This window comes from Lipotes vexillifer, unplaced genomic scaffold (genome assembly GCF_000442215.2).
Source record: "Lipotes vexillifer unplaced genomic scaffold, Lipotes_vexillifer_v1.1 scaffold717, whole genome shotgun sequence".
NCBI classification, from domain to species: domain Eukaryota; kingdom Metazoa; phylum Chordata; class Mammalia; order Artiodactyla; family Lipotidae; genus Lipotes; species Lipotes vexillifer.
The window spans coordinates 1262226-1270277 of NW_006798707.1; positions in this window are offsets into that span (position 1 = coordinate 1262226).

The window sequence follows — 8052 nt, forward strand, 5'->3', positions numbered from 1 at the left end:
GAGCATCTGCGTCCTGCTAGCGGTGTTCATTATCCCGTAGGCCTTTTCTCTCCTCTGGTTAGTCCCCTCCTCAGTGACCGAGGTGGCCACTGCATCCTCAAAACCTCGCTTGGTGTTCTCCAGCTGCCATTACTGGGAGGAGCCCCTCCTACCTACTATCCCTGGGAGCCTGCCTCACTGGACTTCTCAGCCTGGACTAGGGCAAGGGGGTGCTGAGGGGCACTTCGCTTGGGAACCCTGGGCTAGGGGGCTGAGGTGGAGTAGCTCAGGTATCTTTGCACGCTAGGGCTTCTGTGGATCATTCAGAGTGTGTGAGCTCTTCCATTTCATGAACTTTAGCAGCGTTAAATTTCTGGATCCAGCAGGCTAACTTACACCCCCTGGGTACAAAGCACCATGTGCAGTGGGGGTATAAGGATGAACAAGGTAATTCTCATCCTCAACTTTGAGGCCTCTTAGGTGGTGAGACATCCAGCGACTTCTACAGATTGAGTTGGCACACGATGGCCCAGACTGCTCCAACATCATTCAGGAAGAGCCTGCTTTGTGCAAAGAGCTGTTAGCTGTTAGCAAGTTGCAGGGATGGGAAAAGGAGATGGAACTCGTTTTTTGAAAACTTAGCATGAGCAGGAACTTTCCACATATATTTAATCCTATGCCAAACGTCCAACCGTTTTACAGACGCGAAACACTCAGAAGATTACCAGGTGGCTTAACCAGTCACATCGCTAGGATTCACATATCAGGACCACTTGACTGCAAACTCACCTTTCTGTTAAAAAGGAAAAAGTTCTTTCAGGCTTTAAGGGCGTTCAAAATCGGTGGGAGAGACAAGCCACACTAATCTGAACAACCAGAGAACAAGTCTAAGGTGTGTGTGGGGAGCTGGCTCTCAGAAGAGACCAGCACGGGTCTCCTGGTGTCAGAAGGATCCGCGGGGTTGGCGTTTGGGCTGGTTCCTGAGGAAGGGGCAAGCTGTGCCAGGTGGCTGGGAGGAGGGTGAAGAATCTTGCCTTCCAGCTTGAACATAAGGAGTGGTAGTTCTGTGTCTGCAGCACAGTGAGGACATACACCTAGACCCAGCAGGACCTTTCTGCTCCATGTTGTTAAGCACATTGTTGGGGTTGAGAGTCTGATGAGCCAGACCAAGAGGTTTGGATGTAGATTCCAACAGAAATAGGAGCTTATAGCCACAGGCACTGTTTGAAGGGTGGGACTAGGTATAACATCGTCTGCTCGTCTGGGTCGCTGAGCTGTCTCCAATCCCCCTAATGTTAGTCCTTCCCAGGCTTTTCAAACCCCTGACCCTGACGAGTTCTCCCTCAGGTACCTGGAGGACCTGGTTGGTTGGAAAGGAGAGTATCATTTCTAGAACGCTTCTACTCCTCTCTAGGACTTCAGTTACCCTTCTTAACGCTATTCGAACAAATCAGAGGTTATTTTCCCAAGTACTAGGAATCTGTCACAAACAGATTCCCACAGAACTCAGGGAGGCTTGTCCTCAGCGGAAGCGGTGTTTGCTGCCAAGAGGCACACACATGCCACTCAGCTCTAAGTGGTGGGAGGTGTCCCTGCCCTGACCCTTTCTTTGGCTCTCCTAATTGTAACACAGCTCTTAAGTTGAATAAACTTCTTTCTCCTACAACCAGAAAGGAGATCTTATGACACTGGGAAGTAGAAAGAGACTATCAGCAAGAAATGAAAACAGACCTTTAAAAAAAACGTCCATGCCTGAGACTGTCCCACATTCATTAAGAAACAACCTCCTGTGCTCCATGTGATTATCGTTAACCACATAAAGTTAATAAAGTTTCCTGGTCTCCCTCCTTCCTGAGATACTTAAGAGATTTGATCTATTTTTTTTTTAAGTTAACATGGCTCCAATTATGTGCCAAGCACTGTTCTAGCACTTTACAAATATTAACTTTTTTTTTTTTGCGGTACGCGGGCCTCTCACTGCTGTGGCCTCTCCCGTTGCGGAGCACAGGCTCCGGACGCACAAGCCCAGCGGCCATGGCTCACGGGCCCAGCCGCTCCGCGGCATGTGGGATCCTCCCGGACCGGGGCACGAACCCGCGTCCCCTGCATCGGCAGGCGGACCCCCAACCACTGCGCCACCAGGGAAGCCCTTAACATTCTTTTTTACTTACTCTTGGATGAACTCTTTGAATATATTCCCCTGTGAAAAGAGGTCTGACCTAATGTATTTGCTTATTTCCTTGCAAAATCATTTCCCCCAACTCTTCACAGCCTATCGTAGTGAAGAAGAAAATCCCCTCAAGATATCGGTATTCCACTTGGAGCCTGAGCGCCCTCATCCTGCCACTTGTCACTAACGACCTGCAACTGTGGGCCAGTAAGTCAGTGCACCTTAGGGCTTTAAGTTGAAAGGGTAGAGTTGGAAGTTGCCAGTGTAGCATTGGTAGGCATGTGTAACTCTGTGACGATATTCTGTGACGATATCCTGTAGACTGTGGGGGACCTTGCTGGTGATGGTGCGGGGTCGAGAATGAGTGCCAGAAGAGCTGGGGGTAGCAGCCATTCCACCATTAGGGAAGCCAGGTAGGATGTTGTTGCACTAGAAGCAGATGCTGGCTGAACAGAAGAGACGAGAATGGATGTTATAAAACACTAAGGATAGGAGAGTGAAGGGTGGCTCTGTGGGGTGGGCTCTTGAGATGAGGAGAACGGGGATGGGTACAGACCAGCTTGGGGTGGGAAAAGATGAATTGTTTGAGCAGGATACTGTTCAGCTGCTGTGGGACATCTCTATGGAAATGTCTCGTCGATAACAAAGCTGGGGAATTGAAACAAGTGCAACAGAGGTAAATGATATTTATATGTGATAACTTTAAGTGCCATGAGAACAGAGACGTTATTCACTGATGTATCCCAAGCACCTAGAAAAGTATTGAGCACAGAGATGGTGCTTAATAAGCATCTGTTGACCGAATCATCAACGTAAAGGTAATGGAAGCTCTTTAAATTTGTGCCTCTGTATTATTCACCGAGAGGATGGGAGCAAAAGCAGTCCGCTGAAACCTGAACCTCAGAAAGGGTTGGAGAAGAGCTCAGAATAAAGCCCTCAAAGAGGCCCAGAATTTCAGATATGTGAGATATGGGGAGAGGTGTGGACAGGATCAGGTCCTGCAAGAGGCCACAGAGAATGCAGTCTGAGGCACAGACTCGGTCTGATGCTTTGTGAGTGGGAAGGTGGACACCATGTTCATGGGCTTAGTGAGGTATTGGCTTAGAAGCTGAGGGTTGTTTGCCAAGGAAAAAAAGAGGTGTAGGGATTAGAACCTGAAAGTCTAGAAAAGGCTGGGAAAGCTGTGATGGATCCTCAGGAGATTAATAAAAGGATCACCAAGCAGGGCTCAAAGGGGAAGCTAGACATCGTGAGTTTGTGGTAGGGTTAGGCAGGCAATGCCCAGGCAGGGCCATGGCACCTCACCCACCTTGGAGGACCCTCTCTAGAAATATCAATTACTTCCTCCTTGACAGACTCCTGATTAGCTACCACCAAAAGGTGGTGCAGGTTTGCCCTGGGGAGTTAGCCCGTAAGGCACTGGCTTGCTGGCCCATGGCTGGGGGCCTGGGGACTAAGATGGCAACTGATGGGCTTGTATTGACCCCACGCCCATTCCTTCCCCATCGTTCCATCCATTCATTCCTTCACCAGCAGTCATTACTGAGAGTCTACTAAGTGCCAGGCTGCGAGCTTGGTGCTGGGGAGGCAAACATGAGAAAAGCAGTGCCTTCCCTCAGGGGGCATAAGCAATCTGCAGGGCAACCTCACCCACTTGCTGTGCCTCCCAGAAGTCTTGTGTGACTGGGTCCTGGTCTGAACCCTGCTCTGGTGCAGCAGGTGGGCGAGGTGGACCAAAGCCAGGAGGTGATCTCTGGGCAGACTCCACGGTCAGGGAAAAGGCAAGTTTGCTGTTGTAACGTCTGAAACCTGCTTATTTTGGTAAGCTTTAGCTGTCTTTTATTTCCTGGATTTGGTTCCCTTTTGTTTCTCCCTAGGCTTTTTGTCTACCGTCCTTTTAAAATTTATAGCCTATCTTGGTTGAGCCAAAGGGAACGAGAGAATGGAAATGGATGTTCAGACTGTTTGGGTCAGAGAGAAAGGCAGTAAACCCTGCCACCAGGTGCCATGGGCACAGCACCGAACAGGATAGGAAAACTCAAAAGGGGTGCACCTGGAGACCCACCTACACAGAGCTTTCCTGTTCTATTCTGGGAAGATTTTAAGAATGGAAACTATTCTGTATCAGGAGCCTGCAGCCTTCCCTAGGATCATAGCTCTAGGCTAGGATGGGGGAGGCTATGGATGGCTGCACTTTTCTTCTCTCCAGTAATGAGGCTTCCACTTAGGAAGTGACCGTAAAATCTTCCAGAAATGTAATAGGGAAGAACAAATCTGACTCCACATTGGATCCAGCTTTTTAAAATTTGTTTTATTTGTTGTTGTTGTTTTTACTTTTAACCTTTGTAGGCTATTATGTTTGCTACAAGTTATGAATGTTGCCTACATTCTGAAATATACAGGATAGCCCCAGGGCTCTGACCTTTAAAGGTATACCACTTTTCCATTCATATACATATAAAAAGTTGCAGAACGGAGAATAACATTTGTCTTGCTGGAGGTTTGTAGGAACATTGTGACCAGACCTACCTAAACAGCTGCAAGAACAAAGCATTCAGGCACCAAAAAGTTTGCAGCAAACAACCACACCTCCTCTCCTTTTAGTATAAAAGAAGCCTGAGGGACTTCCCTGGTGATCCAGTGGTTGAGAATGTGCCTTCCAGTACAGGGGGTTTGATCCCTGGTCAGGGAACTAAGATCCCATATCCTGCATGCCGCGAAGTGCGGCCAAATAAGTAAGTAAAGAAAGAAAGAAGAAAGCCTGATTTCTAACTCCGTTAAGATGGTTCTTTGGGACACCAGTCCACCATCTTCTCAGTATGCTGGCTTTCTAAATAAAGTCACTATTCCTTGACCCAACAGCTCATCTCTTGATTTTATTGGCCTGTTGTGCAGTGAGCAGTATCAGCTTGGTAACAGAGGGAGTGGGATTTCTGGCTCAGGAGGAGAGGCTGGGAATAGCTCATGAGCGGGCTGTGACGTGCCCTTCCCAGGGTGGCTACCAAGGCCTCTGCATTGGTGGTGGGTACAGAGGGTCAGCCCAGACAGGAGGAGACCTGCCCTCTGAGTGAGCATCGCCCAGGCCTGGGGCTGCTGCTGGGGGCTTCAGGATGCTGTAGCCAGAAAGCAGCAGAGGGAGGGTGCGGAATGGGGCGCAGGAGTGGGGCACAGGCTCTGGCAACCTTGGGGCCCTCGTCCCCATGCTCCCCACCCACTTTCTCTCATCAGTCCTGGCAAGAGGGCCCACTTTGTGGGATCATTTGTGATCGTGGCTGCACGTGCAGCCTCAGGCTCTGCCCCACAGGCACCCGGGAACTGCCCAGCACCCTTTGAAAGGTGTCGATCAGGTGCTGATGGGATGGCCGCGGGGCTCAGAGCAGGGACAAGGAGGCCCAGGGAACTCAGAGTTGGGGAGGAAGAGTCCTTCAAGTATAAAAGAAACTCTAGGGAATTCCCTACCAGTCCAGTGGTGAGGACTTTCACTGCCAGGGCCCAGGTTCAATCCCTGGTAAGGGAACTAAGATCCCACAAGCCAAGTAGCGAGGCCAATCAATCAGTCAATCAATAAATAAACTCCCTAAGTGCAGTTCTCCACAGAGGTGGGGGAATCTGCCAGGAATAGGGGCAGGGGTCTTCCCAGCCTGACTCAGGGTCCTGTGATTCCCTCCAGTCTTCCAGCTGCCTGGGCTGCTACCACAGCACAGGCCTCATGGGGGCGCTGCTCCCCCTCTGATAGCATGGCTCAAGGCAGCCGGGATGGGCCCACCGCTTAGGGAAGTACCCGAAGGGGCGGCAGAGTCACTGGAGGGAGGAAAACACCGCTTTATCACCCTGAGCTTGCTCTTGACCACAGACAGGCTGCTTCCCTGGTCTGCCGGGTCCTCAGCCCTCACCCCTCAAACAGGAAAGCACGGCCCCCCACCCATGGCCAGCTGGCCCAGCGGACCCCCGGGTGAGCAGCCCCCTGAGGAGGGCAGGGCCTGCCCAGCTGCCCAGATTTTCCCCTTCAGCACCTGCCCTGTCTCTGCAGCAAGAGGCCCTCCAATCCACAGCCTCGCATTCTGGCTTTTCCATCTGACTCCTTGGTCTCTCAAGCGCCCCTACAACTGCACTGAGCCCTCCCTCCTGTCCACCTCATCTCCCTCTGGCTTTCCCTTTCTCCTGGTGCATCTCCACCTCAAGAGCGGCCCTCTCCCCTCTCCTCCCCTGGTTTAACCGGCTGTGTAAAGAGTTGCCAGGGCTGGGCTGATGGATGGGCCCTTCCCCAGCTCTGCTCTTCCTCAGGCCTCCCCTTGTCCCCACGCCTCCCTTCCGGCCCTCTCTCCTCACCTCTGCCTCCACCACTCATTTTTACCATCAAGGAAGGACACCAAGGGGAAAGGGCCTTCTGGATAAGCAAGTGGAGAGGTGGGTCAGGGAGATAATAGGGGTGTGCAGGCAGCTCCTGCAGATAAGGCTTTCCTGGACTCCCTGGGGAATGCCCTATGACTCGGGGAGAGTGCTCCCGACTCTTCTGTACTTCCCTGCCCCTGACAGAGCGATGCCTGGAGGTGGGTGGAAAAGCAGGGTGGTGTTGAAAAGGGCTGGGGACTTAGTGCAGCCAGAACTGAATTTGGATCTCAACTCTGACTGTTATTAGCTGCATGATCTGGGGCAGGTAAGCCTCAGTTTCTCCATCTGTAAAGCACAGATAATACTGTCTTTACCTCACAGCGCCTGGCACCAAGTGTAAGCTCAATAAGTGTCGGTTCCTGTCCCTGCTGTCAGGGTGCTGGGTCACCCTTTTCCCTGAAATCCCTCATAGATTCCACCCAAAAGGTAACCCTTTCCTACATGCCCTCTATATACCAGGCACACTTATAGCCACAACGTCATGTAACCCCTCTGTTTATAATTAGGAAAGCTGGAATGCAGAGGGGTTACCAGTGACCAGAGTATTAGCAGGCCGAGGCAGAACCAAGGAGCCTGAGCGCAGAGCCCCAGGATGGGCTAGCCAGCAGCAGCAGGTTGCTGGGAAGGAGACGAGAAGAGTTTTGCTGAGAAACTCAACTGTGCAAGAGCCTCCCAGGGCCTGGGTGGGAGTGAGAGCCCAGGCTCTGCACCTGCCCCTGTCACTTGCTGGGTGACCTTGGGTTTCCCTCTCAGAGCCTCAGCTTCCTCTTCATTTTGCAGGGGTATGGGACAGAGATGGACTGCATGCGTTGTGAGGTCTCTTCCTGCCCTGAACGTTCTGTTCCCTCTCCTGCAAAGGGATCCAGCCTTGTGCGTATAGGGCAGGGCTGCAGCTTTAAGGCTGTTCATAGGGTAAAAATCTAGTCCTCGTTTTCCCCACTATCTATTTCCTCACTCTTCCCCACCCCCATCCTGTCACTTGGGGCCTGTAATCAATGAGTCGTAAAATGAGAAAGTAGCTGGAACTAGCAAAGCATGGACAGCAGCTGGGGCAGCCTTGGTGCCCAGTGTGAGGGACTGCTAGCCCTTCGCCTGCGCCCAGCCTCCCGTGCTAGGCTCAGGCCAGCAGTGACTCACCCATCCTGGTCGAGGGGACCCCAGCTGAAGATCAGAATGGGGAGGCCTATTTTCAACGGGTCCAAAGACCACACCTTAAAACAAGTAATGAAATCTACGTGTATTCACGTGGAAAGACACACCCAGGATGTATGGCTGAATCGTAAAAGCAGGTTACATGTTATCACCTATAATGTAATCCTCTTATGTTATTACGAAGAAGTCTTTGTACATATAAGAAAATAGGAGCAGAGAGACTGTGAATAGCAGTTCTCTCTGGGAGTAAGAGTATAGGGGAATCATTCACTTTCTACTTTATACACTTTGATAGGTTTTTATTTATTTATTTTTGTTTTTGGCCACACTGCACAGCTTGTGGGATCTTAGTTCCCCAG